The 16807-nt window shown below is 41.4% G+C and overlaps 1 pseudogene; it reads left to right on the top strand.

Moving 5' to 3' along the window:
• The window catches only part of LOC108799508, a 35562-nt pseudogene that overhangs the window by 18301 nt on the left and 454 nt on the right, over window positions 1-16807 (top strand).

The raw sequence follows: 16807 nt of genomic DNA, 5'->3' as shown, positions 1-16807 counted from the left end.
TGCGATAATCGTACGATCGCGGGATTTCCCGCGATTATCGTACGATTTTCGCAAAGGTGTGTGGGCACCTAGGCCATACACCTTACAATTTATCTGCAGATTTTCTGTGGTCAGATGGAAAAGGTGCAACAGATTCCTCCATCTACACTTAACTGTGTGGATGGAGTAATCTCCACCTGTGCCAATCTGTTGCACTTTTTCCATCTGACCAAAGAAAATCTGCAGATAAATTGTAAGGTGTATGGGCACCTTAAAAAGGTTTTGAAACCTGGTATAAAATGAGAGATGATACTCTGATTAGTTTATCAGTTACACCTTTGCTTTTTCTGGGAATCTGTCTACTTTAATTTTTACCCTCACATATTGGTACTGGCTGCTTCTGGGCACGACTTCAACTAATCTGGTTTCTACATTTACCTGTTCTGACCTTTGACTTGTTTCCTGATTACATGTGTCTACTGGCAACCCTAAAATCCATCCTATAGTAATCTCATCCCTGCTTTGTGTTTTGGTACTACATTCTGTAGCCATGGCCTGTTTCATTTTGGCAACTCTACGGTCCACACACTGGTACAGTCATCAGTGCAACATCTGTACCTTCAGGAAAAAAGATCTGACACTACGTTTGAGTCTTACTAAAGCTGGCCATACACTTTACAACCATCGCAAGACTTTCCTCTTGCGATGGTTGTAAGCTAATTAAAAGCTTGTACGATCTGCCCATCTTGGACAGGCAGATCGTACTTGCGATTATCGCAAGCCCGCCCTGCTGAGGGGAGGGCTTCCGATGACTGCAATGCGGAGCGGGCAGTGGGCGCTTGCACACACCGGCCCGTGCAGCATTTGTCTTACGAGCGGGCCACAAACCCGCCGAAAATCTTACGATTTTCGGATGGTTTTTAAACACGCTCGTAAGACAAAAGACGTGCGACCGTACAGTAGAAACGGCCGCACGCCTTCCATACACCTGCCGATTATCGCACAATCGCAGGATTTCCCGCGATTATCGTACGATAATCGGCAGGTGTATTGCCACCTTTAGGCTTTCCACTACCTGGTGGAGATACAGAAAAAACACTTTATAAGTAGCATCTTTCATATTTCTGTCCAAGCAGTTTCTCTTTATGACATCTGTGCCTTCAACAATTCATTTTTTGCACGCAATAGAGGAGAGTGGGGGGAAATTTACCAAACAGCTAAGCAGAATGATATAGTATAATTAGATTAACTATGTATAACACAGGTGGAAATAATATTTTAACTGTGTGTTATCTTCTCTTGAAAGTGTACTCAGAGGTGGCATTAGGTTTTAAACTCCTGCATGTCTGTAAATACAAAAACATTAAACAGTTATTACCAGACATTGCATTCCATAAAACAAGTAATTCAAGTGGTATGTCTGTAACGTTCATATGATACGTAGAAACAATCTGATGATGGCTTGTAGGGAAAAAGAATGCACTGTTAAGAAGTTCAGCTGTTCTCCACATTTACTTCAATAACTTTTTACATTAAAATAAATTCCTCAGCTGTTTATGATGATTTTATATCCCTGGTTTAGTGTCGGCTTTAAAGATACTGAAACTGCTGAGGGAGCCATTTCAGCCTATAAAGTTTACTTGCCCTTCTGTTAAAAGAACAAATTATTCTCTAGTTGCCACTTAGCCAGAAACAGTTACATTGCTAGTCAACTAAACATAAAAGATGGGAAATTAAAAAAATTGTTACTACAGTTTAAGTTAAACTAAATATACTGTATGTACATGGTGTGGGCATGTGTGCCTGCATGGATTTGTGTAAAAAAGTACTAATGGTCTCAATGTTATTGTCAAAATAATTATCTGTTAGCATTATTAGTTATAATATTACTGTAAAAATAAGAATACTAATACTAATAATATTATTATAAAAAAAACAGCGGCGATCAAATAGCACCAAAAGAAAGCTCTATTTGGGTAAAAAATTAGGCGCCCGTGAGAAAGTCTTTCATTAGCGCCCCCCAGAAATCAATCCATAGTTCAATGCTCTAGACCAGTGGTGGCGAACCTTGGCACTCCAGCTGTTTTGGAACTACAAGTCCCATGAGGCATTGCAAGACTCTGACAGCCACAGACATAACTACCAGAGGCAGATGCATGTTGGGATTTGTAGTTTTGGCACAGCTGGAGTGCCAAGGTTCGCCACCACTGCTCTAGACAAACTGTTCCCTCGCCTATGTTTTCCCTTACTGATCCACCTTCAAATCCCCTCATTCTCCACTGCTGCTTTGTGAATTTAGGAGCCACTTCTGGGCTTGTTTCAATTTTTAAGACATTGCCCCTTCTAATCTGTCATGGAGGAGAGACTTGAGTGATTTCAAGCCTACACTCCATGGTGGTTCCGGAGGGGTGCTGCCGCACCAAGAGAAAGGAGAACAGAAGCAAGTCTAAAGCCACTGATCCACCATGGAGGCCCAACACATAGCAATATATTATACAGCAATACAGAATACCAACAACTATAGAGGACTACAAATCTCAGGAATACATTATATAGCAACGCAGAATAATATGAAGTTACATACTCTGTGTTGCTCAGTCTGAGGACGGCTGTGCAGAGTCTGAGGACGGCTATGTGGAGTCTGAGGACAGCTGTGCGGAGTCTGAGGACGGCTGTGCGGAGTCTCAGGAGTTGAGCTGCAACAACTATTCGATTTAGTACATTAAAATCAACGATGGAAAACATTGTCAACGTTTTCCATCGTCGATTAGTCGGCTATCAATTTAATTGCCTGTTCGCGGCTCCACACACGAGCCGCACGCCGCTTAAGCCACACAAGCCGCGCACGCTGAGGACATGCCTCTGCTCCTCTCCTCCCTGTGAGCTTCCTGACTCACTGCTGCCAGCTAACAATCAAGGGCCCACGATTCAGTAAGTCACTCAGGAACGAGCGCAGGTCAGCAGTCAGCCTATGTCCGGGCACAGGCAAAGGGCCAGATATGGCATGCGGTCCATAAAATGCCCAGGTCTGCCCTATAGGAACACAGGGGATATAGATGACTTTGAATATTTGATTCCCCAGACAGTCCTCATCGGCTGTGTTCTGCTCCAGACTTCTGAAGTATATCACTCCCAGTGTTCCCATAGGGCAGACCTGGGCATGTGCTGCTATGAGAGCCATAAACTGTACGTTATTGCTGAAAGGAGGGAACCCCCCAACACCACCACCATGGGGAGAATCTAAATCTTTTTAATCTTCCTGTTTGAAAAAATACATATATATAACTGGTCGGTGGTATTCTGCATTCTGCCGCTGTATTATATAGCGCCACACTGCAGAACACCAGCAGCTATAGAGGAACAACAAATCCCAGCAATAATACATTAAACAGCCTGTATAATGTACTAATGCTGTGATTTGGTGTTGGGGGGGTTTGGACCCCCCTATCCCCCCCTTAGATACGCCCCTGCTTCACACTAATACACAAGATGTCAATCACCCCGGAAAGACTAAAGGCATACCAGGAGTGTCATAGACCCACCCCGAGTGGACATCACCATGGTGCCCTGCACTCACAGTGTAATGATGAACACCCACTGCCTGGAAAAGATGACCCTGTGTTTCAGCTAACTGGCCTGAAGACCTCTAAAAAGGTAATCAGATTCATACACACTACTAGACTTTTCGGCTCGCCCACAGACTCACATGAAATATATTCTTTAAAATATTTTATTTACAAACATATAAAAGAAATGCTGCACTTTGCAATTGTTTATGTGGCTTAATATACTTCCACCACTAGCTGTTAATATATCTTCTGCTGCCACAATTATCTTGCAGTAATTCCAGTACAATAAGAGAAACCTCCCAGCAAAGTGATAAAAACTTCCAATAAAATAATCATCTCAGTCTAGCATGTTTCTCCACTTGTTATTAGGGTCCCAGTGCTCCACACTCCCTATTTCCCTCTCTCTGCTTGGTCCTCTCATAGCTTGCCCTCCAGGGGGTAGGTCCTTACCCCTAGTACAATTTCTAAAATAGTAAGTAAATAGCATAAAGTATATGCATAAAATACTGTTGAGTTGGGCCATTGTGTGGAAGGAGGGGGTACTATTGGTAGGGTGGGGAGCTCAGAGTTGGGCAAAATGTAAAGTGTACATATGATCAAATGTTTTTAGTTTTTTGGATATAATATGCAATTGTTAAGGTCTCCTTCACATCTGTGCAATCTATTACTGTGCACATTGTATAACAAGTTAATGTGCATTGTGTTGACACAGTTCTTTAATTTGAATGGCTGCCAACGCACCATAATGGACCTAAAATCTCACCTACCCCACAAGGTGCACCGGAGCACAAGCCAGTGCTTTGGATTGTGTTGTAATATGTTGCAACACAAACGCATTGGAGGTGCATCACTTTTATCTGTTGGGGTCAGGGCCAGATTCCCGGCAAGGCCACCAAGGCCCGGCCTCGGGGCGGCACGGAGAAGAGGGAGCAGCACACGTTTGAACATGTGGCGGTAATTTGTTTTCTACATTTAGCCCTGCTTTGCACAAGTAGGGCTAAATGAAGAATGGGGAAGCCGCTTGTTTCTTTACAAGTGATCTTGGCGACCTCAGGATGGAGAGCGGTGAGCAGAGCGGCAGGGTTAAAACTAACCCTGCCGCTCCGTGTACACAGTGAGAGGGGAGAGCAGTGCTCTTCGTCTCTCACTTGTCATAGGAGTTCCAGCACAGTGCGGTGCTAGAACTCCTGTATTGGAGGTGACAGGGTCAATTAAGAGAACCTGTCACCTCCAATTGCTATCACACAGGGGATTGTTAGCTCCTGTGTAATAGCAATAAAGTTAAGTGAAAAAAATGATAAAAAAATAAGTAAAAAATTAATAAGTAATAATAATTAAATTAAAAAATAAATAAATCACTCCCTGGGAAGTATTGCTAAAGATGTTGGCTGTTGAAGGCTAAAAAGTGCTGGCCCAGAGGAAACAAGCTGCAGCTGTTCCCTACAAGAGGTTTGGTGAATTATTGGTTGAGTGCAAAGCATACACAGTAACTTTTCCATGTTGTCCTGCATTGGAACATAAACATTCAGAAATCACTTGAACCTCAATTGCCATGGAGTCAAACACCTGGGGTATCCAGCCAGCACAGTCTGTATTCAGAAGGTTCAGAAATACTTTGTCAGAGATGAGAGATTAGGAAGGAGAACCTAGTTTGGTGTTTGATTACATCTATAACATCTATAAATCAGTTTATGACCAAAGTGACTGACACCCTTCATTATTACATACTGGGAAAAGAACCACGACTGAGAGTGAATGTGCCTGATATTTTATTGCCATTTAATAGTGCATAGGGCATTCACAATGTGATTGTTGGTCATCTGGAAGTCAATATTTATTAAAGATGAGTTTCAAGAGCACTATACTAGCTTCAGAGGTATAACCTGAATCAGCTCACCACAAATCTCTGTTTTACCCTTTTGTTAGGAGATACTGTATGAGAAGCATTCAGTTTAACATCTGCTGCTTAATTATTGGGCAACTGCTAGAATGGCACTGAACTCTCATAAATTGTGTAAAATGATGTGTAGAGTCATAAGTGATAAAACGAGCTATAAAGCTTGACACCATTAATCAAAAGACTACTATTTTGTCAAATACAACCCTGCCAAACGAGCAGATGGAGCTTCAGATTACTTTTAGAACAAAAGATTTATCAGCAAAGATTAAACACATTTGAAATGGGCGGATGTTGTTTTTCACTGTCCAAATAAAGAGGAAAGCATCTGTATGTCCTTTATTAAAATTCCCAGCCTTGCAGTTATCAAATTAATTAAAATTATTGTATAATTTCATTTTAAAAAGCATATGGTAAATATATCTGATATGCAAGAATTCCAAGGTTATGCTTTATCTGAGGCAGTGATGTGACACGTAGAGGCCTGGATTCCCCACAAGGCCATGGCCCAGGGCGGCAATGCACAGAGGGGCGGCCGGGCGGTAAGTGTGGGGAAGCCGTGTACGTTTACAAGTGATCTCGGCAATGTCGCCGAAATCACTTGCATCGTCTGCCGGGCTCCGTTCTCCCCCAGAGTCTCTGCTCCCAGTAGCTGCTGCCGATGCGTTGAGCAGGGCGGCAGGGTTAAAAGTAACCCTGCCGTTCCGTGTAGTGAGAGGGGAGAGCCGTCTTCCCCTCTCTGCTGCACAGTGCTAGAGGTGACAGGTTCAATAAAGAAAACCTGTCACCTCCAATTGCTATCACACAGGAGATTGTTAGCTCCTGTGTGATAGCAATAAAGTTAAGTGGACAAAAAAAATTGATATAAAAATAATTGAATAAATAACATTTTTAAAAATAATAAGAAATAATTAAATAAAAAAAATAAACAGGTGATTAAAAAGTAAAAAGAATAAGAAACAAATTATTAAAAAAATAAGAAAATAACTATAAAAAATAAACAATAATAAGATAACAAAATTATAAAAAATAAAAAAAAGTAAACGATAAGATAAATAAAACATTTTAAAAGTAAAAAAAAATAAAAAAAAGTAAACGATAAGATAAATAAAACATTTTAAAAGTAAAAAAAAATAAAAAAAAGTAAACGATAAGATAAATAAAACATTTTAAAAGTAAAAAAAAATAAAAAAAAGTAAACGATAAGATAAATAAAACATTTTAAAAGTAAAAAAAAATAAAAAAAAGTAAACGATAAGATAAATAAAACATTTTAAAAGTAAAAAAAAATAAAAAAAAGTAAACGATAAGATAAATAAAACATTTTAAAAGTAAAAAAAAATAAAAAGTGATGAAGTAAAAAGAAACAATAAAAAAATTAAAACTAACCCTGCTGCCCTGCCATCTGGTTGCCATTCTCTATTGATGGGGGGAGGGAGGGTGGCAGGGGCGCATTGCAGAACCTGGCCTTGGGGCTGCAGGGAGAGTAAATCCGGCCCTGGACACGTACAAGTGATTTGACTTGTTTTATCTCTAGGAATTGAGAAACGTATACTGAGAAAATTCATGGGCTGCCATTACTGAACTCTCATTTTGAAAATACTAGCTTCCTGGCTGTTATGCTGGTTCAAAGGTCTTGCTGTTTAGTAGTCCTCTATGTAATAACGCTAAGTAAAAACAAATAGAAAAAAACAAAACAGCAACCAAGAAGACACTTACGTTACACCCCAGCTTCTGGCCTGCTTTTTTGGGCACCAAATGACATGCATGGTCCTGCTATTAAGTAGTCCCCTACCACCCCATGAAAAAATGCTGAGTAAGAAAGAAAATTACTATAACAAAAAAGATACTTACCTTAGACCCTGGCTTCACCTAGGTACTCCGATGTCTTGTGTGATACTTTGAAAGCTGAGGATCCAAACTCTTGTGAGAATGTGCTACTGTGCCATTTCTTTAATTATTTCAGCTCATTATTTATCTGTTTTTATATGGGTTGTGGGGGACTACTAAATAGCAGAAGCAAAACTCCAGACACAAATCAATAAAAATGAGTATTAAAATATAAAATAACAAAACCGGCCCTTTCTGTGATAGTAAGCTATAAAGAGTTCGCCCACAATACCTTTTTTTTCTACCACTAGATGTCCTCAGTCTGATGGCCAGCATCAGTCAACTCACTTCCTCTGAGCCTAGGTCCCAGCTCCGATCTCTTTCACTCTACTTTCTCCTCCTGATTGGCTCTTGAACTTACTTTTCCCTCTCATACTCCACATCTGCTATACAGAGACTATACGATACTGAAATCAGGTTAAAATCAGATTCTTACACGGTCTGCTTTTGATAAAGTACAAGTTAGACTTACTGGTAGCTACGTCTCCAGCAGTCATTCAGGATGGCAGTTCTGCAGCCACAATTCCCAGGAAACACTACAGCTCAAATCTTTAAAAGGATGCTCCTCCAGTTAGCATGGTCGGAGTTACTCTTCTACAACTGATGAGCTAACAAACATGAACAACAAACACAACAACATAATAATAGGACATCCTAAAAGATTCCTGGAAACATAGTTACCAGTAGGTCTAACCTGGACTTTAAGAACACATAATGTTGCTCGCCCACTTCTCGATCTATCCCTGCAGAGAGCCGTGACTGTCACTCACGGCTCCCTGCTGGGATTCCCCTCTCCCCTGTTCGATCCTCTAGTGCTGACTGGCAGAACGGACCGGGGAGGGGGCGGGCACAGCTGGCTCTGCCTCTGCATAGGCAGAGCCAGCTGTCAATCCCGCAGCTGGGTGGATCTAGACAGTATTGTCGGGATCCGTCTCGGCTGCAGCGCCTCAGCATACTGCGAGCTGTAGCTTGCGGTATACTGAGCTTTTGGTCACGGGAGAATGGTAGTTTGTCTTCTCCCGTGACCCTTAGGAGAACTATGGGGAAAAGCCCTGACCCCATAGTTCTCCTTTAACCAAGCTCTGTATCCTAACACCACTCCACTCTCTCCAGGTAACACCCTTGACAAGGCAGGTGTCTCTTTCCCAGCTGTTAGAGTATAAAATTATTATTCATCCAGTCACCTCCCCGCCCTCTGAAGCTGGTGGTGTACCCTGTGCCATGCAACTTGGTGATGGTGACAGTTCAGTCATCTCTACCTCCTTTCTTCTCATTGGTTTCATTTGATGAATCGCCAAAACCAGCAGTCCCACCCAAGTGACCAAGAGCCTACGCTATGGCCCAGGCAAAATTTTGGCACATCTGTTTTGCAGCTGTTATGCCTGGGGTACAGGAGTCACATTGGGGTAGAAATTCTCTCTGATCTTCTGATCTTCTGGGGTAAGGGCAGTAGTGACCGACTCCACACCATTTTGTGCTAGAAAAAATCTCCAATTAGTCTTACCAGTAACAGTGTTTCTAAGAATCTTCCAGGACAGCAACCTGAGAGATGATTGGCTCTTCAGTCTACAGGAAACACAATCAGACAAGTTTAAAAACCCCTCCCACCACCCTCATCCCTCAGTTGAGATTAAAGTAGAATACCTCCACCAGTGCACGAGGGGAAAAAACTAGACAACATTAATCCAGTAAGGGTGGGAAGTAGGCTTGCTGTCCTGGAAGATTCTTAGAAACACTATTACCAGTAAGACTAACTTGAATTTTCTCCAATCATCTTCCAGGACACCAACTTGAGAGGATAAGCAAGAAAAAAAACACAAACCTACCTTAGGGTGGGACCTCTGCTTGCAGGACTTTCCTGCCGAAGGCCAAATCTTGTTGAGATAGGACTTCTACCCTGTAATGCTTCACAAAGGATCTGATCCACTGATGTGCCGGCTTTTTCTGTCCAGGAAGTTGCCAGACACCTAGTAGAATGAGCTTTTAAGGGAGTTGGGATACTCATATCCCCCTTCCTGTATACTGTAGAGATGGCTTTCCTAATCCATCTAGCAATGGCAGCTTTAGAACCCATGCTACCCTTCTTGCAACCATCAAATAAAACAAATAATTGACTGGATTTTCTAAAATCTTAGTAACCTCTAGGTATCTTAGTAGACATCTTCTGACATCCAGAGTATGACATTTTTCCTCACCCGGTGTCTTAGGATTTTCACAAAAAAAGGTATAATAATGTCCTGGGATCTATGAAAGAAGTGGCAAACTTAGGTAGATATAGTGGATCCAGTCTGAGTACAATCATGTCTGGAAATACTGTAAGATAAGGCTCCTTTATGGATAATGAAGAGCGATCACCCACTCTTTTGGCTGAAGTCACGGCTAACAAAAAGTGCATTTTGAAGGATAACCATTTATTAGTTAAATCTTCAATGGGTTCAAAGGGATGCTTAGTAAGACCAGTAAGTACAAAGACAAATCCCAAAGATGAACAAACTGTTTTGAGAAAGGTGTAGCACATTTCGTGGCTAGGAAAAATGTTTGATCAATGTATCCTCTGCTAATTTATTGTCCAGAGAGACAGGGAGAGTGGAAAATTGGACCTTTAAGGTACTAACCGACAATTTTTCTTCCACACCGTTTTGAAGAAAATCCAGGAGGACTGGAACTGACGGAATATAAATTTGCTTCTGAATGCACCATGAGGAAAACACTTTCCAAACCTTGTTGTAAATCTTTTTAGTTACTAACTTTCTACTAGATAGAAGGGTATCAATAACCTTTTTAGAACAGCCTTTGTTTTCTAGGATCCTGCTTTCAATATCCATGCCGTTAATTGAAAAAACTTCAGGTCGTGATGCCAAACTGGACCCTGACAGAAGATCCGATCTGAGGGGCAGAATGCATGGAGGCTGGATTGATCTTCTTTGTAGTTCCGGAAACCACATTCTTTTGGGCCATCATGGAGCAATCAAAATGAGTTGGCAAACTGACCAACTTAACCTCTGAATTACTTGAGGCAGAAGAAAAAGAGGAGGAAAGGCATAGCCTAGGGAGAAGTCCCAATCTTGTGACAGGGCATCCACCCCGCTGGAATCGCTCTCTCTTGAAAGAGAAAAGAAGTGAACCACTTTCCTGTTTTTTCTTGTTGCAAATCAGTCAACTACTGGTACGCCCCAATGGTTGAATATCTGAGAGAAAATCTCTGGGTGAAGCTCCCATTCCCCTTCGGAAATAGGTGTTTGACTCAAATAATCTGCTACCATATTGGAGGTCCCTTTGATGTGGACTGCGGAGATGGAGGAGAAGTGCTCCTCGCCCCACAGAAGAAACTGCACAATTACTTGTAGAAGACTGGGAGACCTGGTACCCCCTTGATGGTTTAAATAGGCTACTGTCGTAGCATTGGCTGAAAAGACCTGTATTTCCAGCCCTTCCAACTTGAGCTGAAAAGCGAAAATGGCCTGCTTCACTCCTAACAACTCTCTTAGGTTGGAGAAGGTGTTCATTAGCTCCGGGGGCCCAAGACCCCTGAGCCTGCAACCCTGGAGAATGAGCATACCTGCAATAAAGCTGCGTCTAACTTTGGGAATTTAAAATATTTTTCTTCCTCGTCTTTCGCCAAAAGGAAACCTCCTCTTCCAAGAACGAAAAGCCAGATGCTTCCTTTCAGAATCTTTCCATTCACTAGACACCAAATATTTTAAGGATTGATGAAAAGGGAAAACCCTTCCCTGTGAATCCTGCAAACCCCTATAAAGCCTTTCTTGTACAGAACATGCTTTAGGAGGGCCGGGTATTTGTTCTGCAGTGTAAATTGCTTGCAACAAATCCTCATGTTATATAGTAAAAAATACAACCCACAGTGATGATTAAATGCCACCAAAAGAAAGCTCTATCTGTCCTCAAAAAATGTTATAAAATTTGTTTCAGTATAGCATTGCATGACGGAATAAATGTCAGTCAAAGTACTGCAGCGCTGAATACTGAAAAATGGCTTGGCCAAGAAAGGGGTTTAACACGCTGGTCTTCAAGTGGTTAATATACATGTCAAAGCAACAATAGAATCGAGTTGACATATAAAGGAAAGGATGGGGGAGTGAAAGGGTTAAAACATTTATTATACTGTATTTTATATTGTTGCAGCATCCATTCATTAGTTCTCGTACTCTCACCTACCTCTGTTGTAAGAGGAAGGGGAGGGCTTGTCAATGTAAACATTACCATGTGATTGCTGTGACAACCAATCACTTTTATCACAAGGCACAGAGCTGGTCCAATCCGCTGTGTGCTTGAAGCTGCTACTCTCCACTTTCTAATTACACACAGGAGGCATGAGAGGGACATACAGGTGCATGCTACTGCAAAAATAGGGCTGGGGATTGGCCCTATATGTGCAGTGGCCAGGCCACAGAAGGTTACATTTTTGAGTTAAAAAGAAAAGTTTCAACTCAATAATGTTCTGTGAAAAATACAATTTATGCATCAGTAACTGCCAATGAAATAGCGGATACAATATTAAAGCAAGTGTGTACCTAAAGTCACAGATCACTATATTCTCTGCAAGGGATTCTGAATAAATCCTCTTTTGGAATTAGAAAATAGATTATTAAAATTATTATATTGGATGATATGAAGAGAGAAGAGTGTATGTAGACGGATTTGAGCTTTTGTTGCAGAACTATAACTGTTTTACTCTTATACAAAGTGTCCGAGCCCTCCTGACTTTAAATTGGAAGTAAATAACAAAGGCATCATGAAAAAATATTTCTATTGGCTAGTAACCTAGCAACTGAGCATTATAGACATACTACACTGGGAAATCAAGTGGCCTCAGCTCGTCTTTTTCAAACTGCATGCATGTTTCTTATTCATTCTGTGATTCTGTTGTCTGCAAGTTAACAGTAAGCTTCTTCTCCTGACAGCTTACTGCTTGTGTTTAACTGTATGTTAACTAACTTTATGGGCTGCCTCGCTGAGTTAGAATACATTCAACAAAATAATAGATTTTCTATTACTTCAACATTGGCTGCCTTCAATGGTACCAGAATAACTTCCATTGATCTCACCCACAGTACAAACTAAATGTCTACTAAAACTAAATTACAAGTAGGTATAAGTAAAATGTTTTAATAATACATGGGAATAAAATATTTAAAGTTTTCTCAGTTTAGTAGAGCTAAATATATTTAAAGTGTATATAAGCGCTAATAAACCTAATTTGCTACCTTTTCATCTGTTAAATATACAGTTAAAAGTATTTTTATATATCTGTTTCATTCTGCAAAAAAAAAAAATCTGTTGATCATGCCAACAATATTGTGCCATTTAACTATCCTAGCTCTCTTTGGACCTACCGAACATCCCACATGTTTTGAAGAAGGGGAGGTGTTCTGTAGTTCTAACACCTTTAATATGGGTGACACTGCTACACCTTCATAAATACAGTATGATTAGCAGGGCTTGAAAAATGTTCGGGTGTCTCACCAGTCAGTTTAAACATTTTTGTATTTTTCACTATATAATGAAAAAAGTACCATAAATTTAGAAAAAAAAGTTTTCCCTACATTATGTTAAAAAACATTTATTCTTACCCATATTTTCAGTAAAATATAAAAGACAGGGTCACGTCGGGTAAATAGGCACCAAACATGTCAAACTTTAAAATTGCGTGAGCCCACGAAATCGCAAAAACAAATACCATACCCAAAATACACCATAGGCGACGCTTTAAAAGCTTTTACTGCTCATAAGTTCAGTGTTAATAGTGATTAATGGCTCTAAAAGGATTGCCCTCACTCTGACTTTTGCATTGATATGTAACATGTGTGGGGCTATGGGCGCAATCGCCATTTTCACACTTGGCGCACCCGACCTATGTTTGTGTGTGTATGTGGGGGCAGGGGACTGGTGTTTTTTTTAAATTTGACTTATTTTTTTTGGTAACTTTAATTTTTAATTAAAACAAAATGTTTCACTTAAATTTATTGCTATCACATAGGGGGATAAGAAGCCCCCTATGTGATAGCCAATTTTTCACAGACAGGTCCCCTTTGTGGGACCCCAAAAAAGCTTATGAAGCAGAGATCTGCTTCACCAGCTTTTCTATAGCTACAGAAGCAGGATAATGACTCCTGAATGCGGAATTGATGTAATATACAGCGGTGGAGGGGGGGGGGGGGGGCGCACACCCGCACACATTATACAAGCGATCCAGCGGCTCTACAGCCACCGGACCGGTTGTATGTAAACAGCCATCCAAGAAGCTCTCGGCCAGCAAGCGGTTAAACCGGCGCGAGCTGCTGCTCGTCCGGCTCTGGCGTCCTCTCGTCACAGACGAGAGGACAAGTTAATTTTCAAGCCCTGATGATTAGCAAGCATTGTTACCCTAAGACAGGAAATGTGTTGCTGGCAGGCAGTTAAAAAAAAAGGCCTTGTAAAATGTAATATATTGTATTTTTGTTCCTTGGTTAATACTAGGGATACACAGATACTTTTCAGATACCAGTGCCGATACTTGCCATTTTCATGAGAACTACCAGGGTTGCAGCGGTTGCAGCTGGGACCTGGCTCTGGCGCTCCACCACTGTCCTGAAATCATTAGTCTGTTTTGTTTTAGAAAAACTGTCACATGACAATAAACAAAAATGTATCAGTACTTGTACAAAACTGGTATCTGTGCATCCCTTTACATATATTTCTAAAAACAAAATCATACATCAAAACAGAGATGTACAAATCCCAGGAGCTCTGTGTGCTCCTTAAAAATGACAGCTGCCTCCTGACTGTTGAATTTTTTTCTGGTCTAGTCTTGGAGCTGGAAAAGTATCTGTACTTGTACTGAGTATGATACTTGGTATCGGTGCATTCCTAGTTAATACTTTAAAGTGGAACAACCATTTGTTGTAATTTTAAATCAAATGGGGATACATCCTCTATTTGGTATGTTTTATTGTCTGTGCCTGTCTTGTCCTGGTGTCACAGGGATAAATAGTGACATGAAATGTTCCCAGTGCAGTCACACACAGCAATACAAACCTGACCGAGTTTCTAAACCTAACCTACTCAAAATGTTTTTGCTGGAGTGGGGCTTTAAGTGTGCAAAGACTCAGAGGCACACTAACTTTAACAGATGGGTACCCTGAATCGGGATAAAAGTAAGACCATTAATATACCCAGCTAAGTGCATAACTGTAGCCACAGCAGGCCATGCAACTGCTATTGGGCCTGTAAGCACAGAGGGCCCAGAATTGTTTGACTACACAGTGATTTATGCTGGTTATACTAGTATTTACCAAATACAATTGGATGAATCGAATGTATATAGGATTTTGGAGCTCCAATACCATCACTGTGAAAGAAATTAGAATTAAAGTTATTACGTCACTTTGCCCATTTCATTCCTCAAGTAACACTGAATTTGTCCCCTCAACATTTAAAACAAACAAGTACATTGTCCATGCAGGCCAAAACTAGCATATTTCCTGGTCAGTAGGTGCTCTTATGTGTTTGTACTTACCTATACCCCAACGTACTATGCATTCCTTCCCCCATTCTGCAAGCCCTGCACCTCATAAACTCAGGTCAGGCCAAGGTTGGAGATCAAATAGCCCTAGCCCCCACGTGACATAGATCAGGGCTGGTGATTGGCCACTCGGGGACCTACATGGTGGGAGGCAGAGAATAGACTCATATTTTCCACCACACCTGGAAATAAGTGTAGTAAGTGTAGACGTGAGTGTGAGGGAAATACAGGCACAATAAAATGCATTCTATCCAGAGAAGCAGTCAATATGCCCTGAATGGTCAACATAACAGGTTGTTTTAAACCTGCAGCATTTGATACCATAACACTTATTGGGGGTCAAACAGGTACTTTCATTAAGTAGGGATTGTGCCCAGCAGAAATCTTGTGCCCTATGGCAGCATCTTAGTTATTCCTTTTCTTTCCAGTTCTAGCCAAAAACCCTGCCAAAGCCACTGTTTCTAAAGGGGAGCACAGCATGGTATGCACTGATCACTGGGTACTGTATGCCAAACCCACATGCTAAGCACCACTGCTTTAAGGATGTTGTCTGTATTTGTGTTAGGGAAATACAAGCACCAGAGAATGCCTGCTATCCAGGAAACCAGTCTATTTGAACTGATTGGGCAACATAACATTGCTTTATATCTGCACTTCTGATGCCATAACGCCATAACGCTTGGCTTGGCCTAATTGAGGTCAATTGGGTACCTTCATGAAAGGAAGGATGGCACACAACAAAAATATGGTGCCCACTGATATCATCTCAGTTTCTCCTTTTGTGCTGGTATATATGTGGATCTAAAGAGGAGGAGTGGAGGATGGCCAAGTTGTTATATGATGGAAAAAAGGGATGATTTAAGTCATCAGTGGTCCCCCATCTGATAGCTGGCAGTTCTAGCCATACACCTTGCCAAAGCCACTATTTTTAAACACAGCAGGAAACACACTGAGCACATGGTGGGTAACACTGTTTTCAGGGGGTTGTGTATATTACTGTGTGATGACCTTGCCCTGAACTGAAACACAAAAACAGCAATAGACTTTTTAATGAAAACTGTAGAAAGAAAATGATACTGTTCCCCCAGAACAAGTATAGGCGTTCGCTTTCTAACTTACCATATAAATACAAAACACATACCCGTTTACTGACTAGAGTGGCATTCTGTAGTCTTAAAAAAATTGCTAGTGGTAGGAATTACTATGTATATGACAATACTGTGTGATATGTAGTATACAACATACCAGTGATGTGCCATGCCTTCTGTGCTGGGTGAGGCATCCTCCAGCCTGCCGAAGCTCCGACCCCGTCCGGCTGAAGCTCTGCCCCATCCTGCCGAAGCCTGCCCGCAGCTCGGTAACCAAGCTGTGTGGACAGGAGGAAGGAAGGAGACAGGGAGGAGCCTCCCTGTCCCTCACTTGCTCGTCACTGGTGAGGCATCAAGATCGATGTCCTCACTGTTTTTTGTTTTTTATTGGACAGCCTGGACCAATGGTGCCTTGGAGAATAAGCCCAGACCAGAACCAGCAGCCACCATCGGGGAAAAGAAGGTCATCGCAACCAAGGTTTTGGGCACTGTCAAATGGTTCAACGTGCGTAATGTATATGGATTTATTAACAGGAATGACACCAAGGAAGATGTGTTTTTACACCAGACTACCATTATGAAGAACAATCCAAAGAAGTATCTTCATAGTGTGGGAGATGGAGAAACAGTTGAATTTGGTGTAGTGGAGGGAGGTTTTCCTGTCCAAATATGTTGCAGATCGTAATTACAGGCGCTATCCACGTCACAGAGGTCCTCCACGCAAAACTACCAAAATGAGGAAGGAGAGAAAACAGAAGGACCTGAAGAAGCGGTAGATGGAGATGGTGCTAATCAACAATGCCCTTACCGGAGGCGTCGCTACGCACCATACTACTTCCGGAGACCGTATGGGTGCAGACCA

Source organism: Nanorana parkeri, unplaced genomic scaffold, assembly GCF_000935625.1.
Source record: "Nanorana parkeri isolate BGI_ZX_2015 unplaced genomic scaffold, ASM93562v1 scaffold1745, whole genome shotgun sequence".
Classification (NCBI taxonomy): domain Eukaryota; kingdom Metazoa; phylum Chordata; class Amphibia; order Anura; family Dicroglossidae; genus Nanorana; species Nanorana parkeri.
The sequence above is the reverse complement of the archived record's forward strand: the minus strand, read 5'-3'. Positions and strand labels throughout refer to the sequence as shown.